Source organism: Bacillus rossius (assembly GCF_032445375.1).
Source record: "Bacillus rossius redtenbacheri isolate Brsri chromosome 4 unlocalized genomic scaffold, Brsri_v3 Brsri_v3_scf4_2, whole genome shotgun sequence".
NCBI lineage: Eukaryota > Metazoa > Arthropoda > Insecta > Phasmatodea > Bacillidae > Bacillus > Bacillus rossius.
Window position 1 is genome coordinate 23,515,036 of NW_026962011.1, and position 7,121 is coordinate 23,522,156.

Sequence of the window (7,121 nt, forward strand, 5' to 3'; positions counted from 1 at the left end):
ACAAACGCGAAAGTGTACGGTTACACGGTAGTTGCTGAAAAGTGTGTTTAGCTCTAAAATCGATTGTCTACTGTCAACGAATGACTGTGTTGTTGATCTCTATTTTGTAATTGTATCCAGAAAACGCGGGATTTTCTCACTTGTATATACAGCATTATCAGCAGAAATGAAATGTGTTTACATATTGCTCAATATGTTTTTACAAATCGGGAATTCAAACAAAATGCACAGTAAAATTTTTAAACTTATTTTTTATTATTTTTTGAGCGAGAGTACCTATCTCAGTTTTAAGAAAATTAAGGTCAGGATCAATTTATATATATATATATAAATTATGTTGATTTTTTTTGTTGCATTCGGTAAAATATTACTCGAACTTGTGCCAGAAACACTTTCCATCTAGAATTTCTGCAAAAGACTATATTCTAACCAGCCAATCAGAGGCTAATGTAGAAGATATGTCGATCTGAACTACTTTGCCAACCTGTTTAAGTTAAATGGGAAATGGCCTCGAACGAAACATGTTCAGACTGTGTGTAACCGCACTCAACAGCTGAACATGTTCACCTGAAGTAGTTCAGACTCCCGTGTAACCGCGCCCTATGTTTCACCCCCATAGATCGACATGCCCTTCGGGCTGGTTCGTACATGTTCGGGTTTTTTTTTTTTTTTTTTTTTTTTTTTTTTTTTTTTTTTTTATCTGTACGTTCAATCTTAAGCACTGCACGTCCATCCCTGATTTGGGTGTTTGCATATTTCTTAACGAAATGCCTAGTTTGTAAGTCATTTATCTTTTTTCTGTTTTAGTTTCTTAGTTTTTTTAGGTGCTGACTGGCGGCGGAGTGAGTGGTCAGTGCAACCACTCACCACCAGGGGCGCTGGCGTCCCTGGTCACTAAATCCAGTCCTGGATAAAAAGCAAAGCGGACTACTAGTCCAAGTGCCCAACCCCCGCATGGTAGACTCTTTTCTACTCTGTCCAACACTTCATCCAGACCATCCTCTGTCTCCTGTAAACTCCTACACGTAATGCATGCCAATTTGCATCCCGCATGAATGTGCCCAGGGTTTTCCCTGTGTCTATGCAGGTTTTACCTGGGCCCAACCTATCTCTAGTTATAGTCTAGATTTAAGAGTGAGGGGAGTTAGTCATGGCGCCAATCGCTGCCATGGCTGGCCAATCCCCTCCTAGCACATGATGCATGCGACCCTCTCCTTGCATGGCTAATCCCAGCATGACTAGGCGTATAGGCTTCGGCCTGAGACGCACCTAGGTCCCTCCCTAACCCGGACCCCTCCAAAATACACTTAGTTTTAGTTAGGTTAGGAAAAAAAAAAAACAAAAAAAAAAAATTGTACGTTCAAAACAAACATTGCAATATTGATCAAAAAATTGTTGACTAATGTTATTTTATATTTTTTTAAGAGTAAAACACATGTACACAAATATTTCCTTGTTACTAATTATGAGATTTTCAGGTAAGTTATTGAGCTATTTCTGTTTGATTTGTTAGGAGATTAGTTTTGTCCGTTTACAAGTTAACATTGCTTGTGTTATTCTTGGCAAGTAATCATTTCTTATATAAATTTTTGTACACTATAGGCTTATCTTTTTAAATTTTAGGTAGCACAACGTATAAAATCATAAGAAATGTTTTCTGGTGGTCTGTAGCAGTTAACCGCATTTAAGTAAAAATATTTTAAAATAATTGTTACCAGAGCTGAATTACATTGAGGTGAGTGCACTTAATATAATTTGGGGTATTGCAGGAAAAATTATAAATTCCTAAAGTGTATTTTACTTCCTGACATGTTTAAAATTATTATTCTCTATGAGGTTGTTTGATACTGCAAGTAGTTTATCATGTTTAACATGTGGATAGGTTAGGATTATTTATTACAAATCTGTAATATTGAGATACTGCCCTTGGGTTAGCTGGATTAAAAATACAGTGAAATTTGTTAGGTTAGTAACATACGTACAGTGATTCTAAGTACAGTGGAATTTACATTTGGTTAGCTTGGGATAGCACCAATTAAAAATTCTGTAAAATCAATTGAACGGTTGGATGTTACTAACCGAATCTAACCAACCAATATACATTTTACAGTGATTTTTTAGGTTATTATCTCACGTTGCTGCTTTTTGTATGCAAAATAAACTTTGGACACTTTTTTTTTTAACTTTAAATATGTACCTGTATTTACTCTGAAAAAAGTTTTTTCTAAATTCAGACTGGTTTTTGAGAAATCACTATTTATAGGTTACATTACATTACCTGTGCAGTAAAGGGCCTGTCACCATGTTGTTCTTTAATTGAGTTGCAGATCTTGTTGTTTTTCATACACAAATTGTCTATTTTTTTTATTTGGATATTGCAATGCAGTAACGTAAATTAACACATTAAAAAAGTTATGTGACTCCTTATTGTGCATTCCAAACCCAAAGCATCAGTCCTTGAGAGCGATATATTTTAGCAGTTTATAGGTGCAAAATTCTGATTTTTTACGTGAGACAACACATAACCTGACATATAAAATAAATTTTCATTTTGTAACAAATGATTCCTTTTATACGTCAGGTTACGTGCTATTGCAGGTAACTAATCTGCGCTTTGCGCCTCCATACTGCTATAAAAAATCCCTGTCAAGGGTTGGCGTTTTGGTTTGGATACACATTAGAGACTCGTAACTTTTTTTAAAACTATTATTTACGTTTCATTAGGTTATAATATTCAAATAAAAAATATATACTTTCTTATATATATGGAAAACCACAGGATCTGCTATGCAATTAGAGGGGAAAATGGTAACAGCTGCTTCACTGCATAAGCTATCTAGCGTGACCTGCAAAATGTGATTTCTTGAAAACCAGTAGGAATTAAGAAAAGCTGTTTACAGTTTTAATAGAGGAAGGTTTTTAGTGTCTGAAACAGTATTTTCAAAATTTTATAATTTAATTTATGGATAAGCAGCAACAAAAGAAAATTACTTTTTTAAAATTTAGCTAACCAACCATTCACATGATTTTACAAATTTTGTATTGTTTATACTTACCTACTTTAACATTAAACTACTGTTAAACAATTTATTTCAATTTTTTAAAAATATATTTGGGAATTAGCGCAGTATAATCGAAGACGTTTACTGTATTGATGATTGATTTACTTTATTGATGCACAACGAAGTTGTATAATTGTTGGATTGGTTAAGCAAATTCAAGCATCAAGGGTACTGATCAATGGTTTTTAACATTATATTTTCTTAATGAATCCATTGGTTAAACGTTAAAACACTGGAATGGCTAAATTTCCATCGACTGCTTATGTTTTTTTCCGCATGCTCACTTGAAAACAATTACAGGGTTATACTGTAGTTCACAGTTGCAATACTTGGTTAGGTTAGTTACATAAGTGCTGTTAAATCATGAAAATGGTTAGGGAAAGGTAACTTCTTCATAACTACTGTAAAATGGTGTAAGCAATTATTCTTTAGGTAAGTTTACCTAGACTTTAAAAATAATTTATTTGGCGAAGTACATAGTACTAAGAATTACTATTTATCAAATTTGGTTTGTGTGGAAAAGTTGTTACTCTAGGAAATTTCTGAATCCATCTTTGTAGGAATATAAACTAATATTATTAGAAACAAAAAAAGAACAATGTGTGGTATATTTTAATTTTCTAACACCCTCTGAACTCTGCAGTTATGCGATTACCGATAATAATTGTAAATCATTGCAATATACATCCGACACATTTTGTAGTGATTTCACAACTGTACTATGAAGTAATGCCATCGACTGCTGCAAAATAACATGCTGACATCTATTCTTGTGTAGGCATTTTGTTGATACGACTAAAATATGAACATATAGGATATGTATAGAATCTTACAAATTTTGGTAACCTACCTACTAATACTCTCCCCGAAGACTTTGGTTAGATACTTAAAAAAAAAAAAAAAAAATTAACTGCTTATGTGACATGCATTACGTGAAATTAATTCAACTTGTAAACATTTTGCTTGAGTCAAAGCCTAGATTTGCTTAAGCTAATAACAAGCAATTACATCACTTGAGGCCCTGAGAAACAAACTTCTAAAATTGTGTAGTTACTTGGATTGTTAAATACCTAGTTTTTCTGCAATAATGGGCACAAGAGCAATAGAATTATGTTTTTCATATAATTTTTTTTCACATAAATGAGTTTTTGTCAAAAAGTATTTGGAAAAAATATCTATTTGAAAGGACAAAGAAAAATTTTAATTGTAGTACATAAATGAGAATTTACCAAAATATTTAATGTATCAAATTTCTAACTAAAATGGTTTTGAAATTAATTTATCATTCTGGTATGCATAACTTTTTTCTTTGATACATTTATTTATCAGTTTCATTTCTCTTTAGTACAATATAAATCATTTAACTTTGATTTCTTTTTTGTTTCAGGCTTGTGGAGAACAGCTTTTTTTTATCTACTCTTTGGCTGGCCAATGTAAATAAGCAATGATTTTGTGAATGCAGCGAGAGAGTTTTTTTGATGTATTTTAAAATCACTGATAATATTTATTGATGTATTTTAAAATCACTGATAATATTTATTGATGTATTTTAAAATCACTGATAATATTTGTTTTGTGGCTGGAAGATGGTAACCATGGTGACTTGTGAATTTTTATGAAGATTAATAAAAAGCAGTAAAAATTATTAATGGTTGTCAGAAGGAATTTTTTTTTCAATAATCAATCAAACATCTACACTCTACAGTAACAATTTTCCTTAACTCAAATAATATTTCAATACATATCTTATAAAGTATTCATATATGTACAATACAGACCAATTTTGAGCTAGTCTGATATCAGTATATTAGCAGTGTTGTTAAGTAACGAATTACAAGTAATCGGATTACTTGTAACGATTACTTTTCAAGTAATTTATACTTGTAACGAATTACATTTAAAAAATGTAATTCGTACCTGTAATCGGAATACATAACATTAATTGTAATCGATACATTAAGGTAATCAATACTTTATATTTATTTGCCGTTACTTTTATTTTCGGAACGTATAATGAATACAATTAAGAACAAGATTATCATACACTTTTGTATTAGTAAAGTTTATAATTTTACACTTGTAGTGCTACGATCGTATGCACAACATCTATTATCAAAAATGAAGATCCGTAGTGACTTGCAGTGTCTCCAACATTACCCTATCCTAAAATCTGCATTTTTTAAATTTAACACATCGCTACCGTCAAGTGCTCCCGTTGAGCGTCTTTTTAGTGTTGGTAAAGATGTTTTTGCCATCAAGAGAGGGAATCTATATGATGAGAACTTTAAAATGCAATTGTTTTGTAAGGTCAATTCCAAAATTTAAAGAATGTTACTTTTATTACAGGTAGCTACTTGTATGAAGTCTTTTGATGTTATTCAAGCAAGTTTGTCCTCAAATATTATTCATTTAATTAGAGATAATAAATTTAATCATTACATGAAACCATTTTTTTAACAAAACATATATGTATGTATGTTTATTAATGTAACAAAGTGTAAAAAAATTGTATCGTAGGTCAGTTTTAAAATGGTAGCGGAAAGTAATTGTAATTGTAATTGTAATTTTACTGATTACTTCTATATAAAGTAATTTTTACTAGTAATTAGTTACATTATCACCACAGTAATTGTAATTGAGCCCAATTACTTTTTCCGAGTACTTTTAACAACACTGTATATTAGTTATTATGAACATATACTATCAGAACTACCATTTGCATATAGTGCACATACATACATAACACTAGCCAACAACCATTAAAAAAAAAACACTACTATATACACTTACATAAAAAACAAACAAATCATAGACAAGTACAGATTACGTATTCACTATTATATTCTAGAGCCAATTCCAATAAGTGTATTATCAATAAAAGAAAATAATTTTTTTAAAATAACAATATTTCAATATGAAGGAAAATCTGTATTCTGAAGTTCTTGTATATGTTTGGTATCAATCAATGTAAATTAATCAATCTTTGATAAAAAAAAATCCGAAAATGATTAATTATTAAAAAAAATTATTGCCTACCAGCTCTGGGTTTTGCATGAAGGTTCAACTTCTCTGACTTCTGAGATTACAGACAAGATTTTAATTAATAATACTATTGGCTTCATTACTAGATTATCTTTCAACCTATAATTTTTTATTTGAATCAGTTCATTGAACTGAAATATTTGCAGCAATTTCTTTAAATGTTTATGAACTTGGATTATTTAAAATACAATTGTAGGTAGGCTTACTAGACCTTTAATGCCATAAGATTGTAATCACATAGGCCTAATTTCACATTTACAACTTAAGTCTTGGAGCTGATTTACATTAATATTTGTGCTAGACTTTGTAATTCTTAAAATTTTATTTTCTGCAATGTTCCAAAGAGCATTGCTCTATTTTGGAACAAAACAATTTAATCTGACAGTTTGTTACAACACTATTCTTCATAAAACAATGCACGTTAGCCTGTATAATATGAATTAGATCTAACATAAGAACTACAAACTGCACATTTGCACTTAAAATATTCATCAAGCAGTTAGGGAAAGAGATTAAACATAACATTTAACTCTTAAATCGTCATACTTCATTTTAGTTATCACACTTATGCCTGTATGTGAACGGGATCAGAAATTAGCACTGCAAATGCACTTTTAACACTAATAATTTATTATATCAAACACAAATGATATCAGTAACATCATACTTCATTTTTGGTGTTACAGTAAGCTTCCATAAATGTTTCTTTTTCTCAGAACATACATCAGAAAACTTTTCTTGAATTTAAAAATTACAATAAATTTTTAAATACCTAATGATTTGTTAGATAGCAAACCTTCAAAATATGATTTACTTCCAATTTTTGGATTAACTGCATTGAAGTTTTGTATTGTTTGCCATGGAAAACAATGGAAATAAATAAACAAATAAATAATTAAAAATATAAAGACACAACTGAATCAGCTGTAGTTGAACATACAGAACCAGCGAGGAGAATAAAAATATAATAAAATATAATATGTTATTATGTTCACTAAAGGTATGCAATGGATGGAG

At 30.5% G+C, this 7,121-nt stretch overlaps 1 long non-coding RNA gene across 1 annotated transcript; it reads left to right on the forward strand.

Annotated features, from left to right (window-relative positions):
• Nucleotides 1-719: 719 nt before the first annotated feature.
• LOC134542375 (uncharacterized) lies at nucleotides 720-4,707 on the forward strand. Its single transcript, XR_010076789.1, has 2 exons — nucleotides 720-1,735; nucleotides 4,450-4,707. It is a non-coding gene; the product is annotated as an uncharacterized LOC134542375 (long non-coding RNA).
• The last annotated feature ends 2,414 nt before the right edge of the window (nucleotides 4,708-7,121 follow it).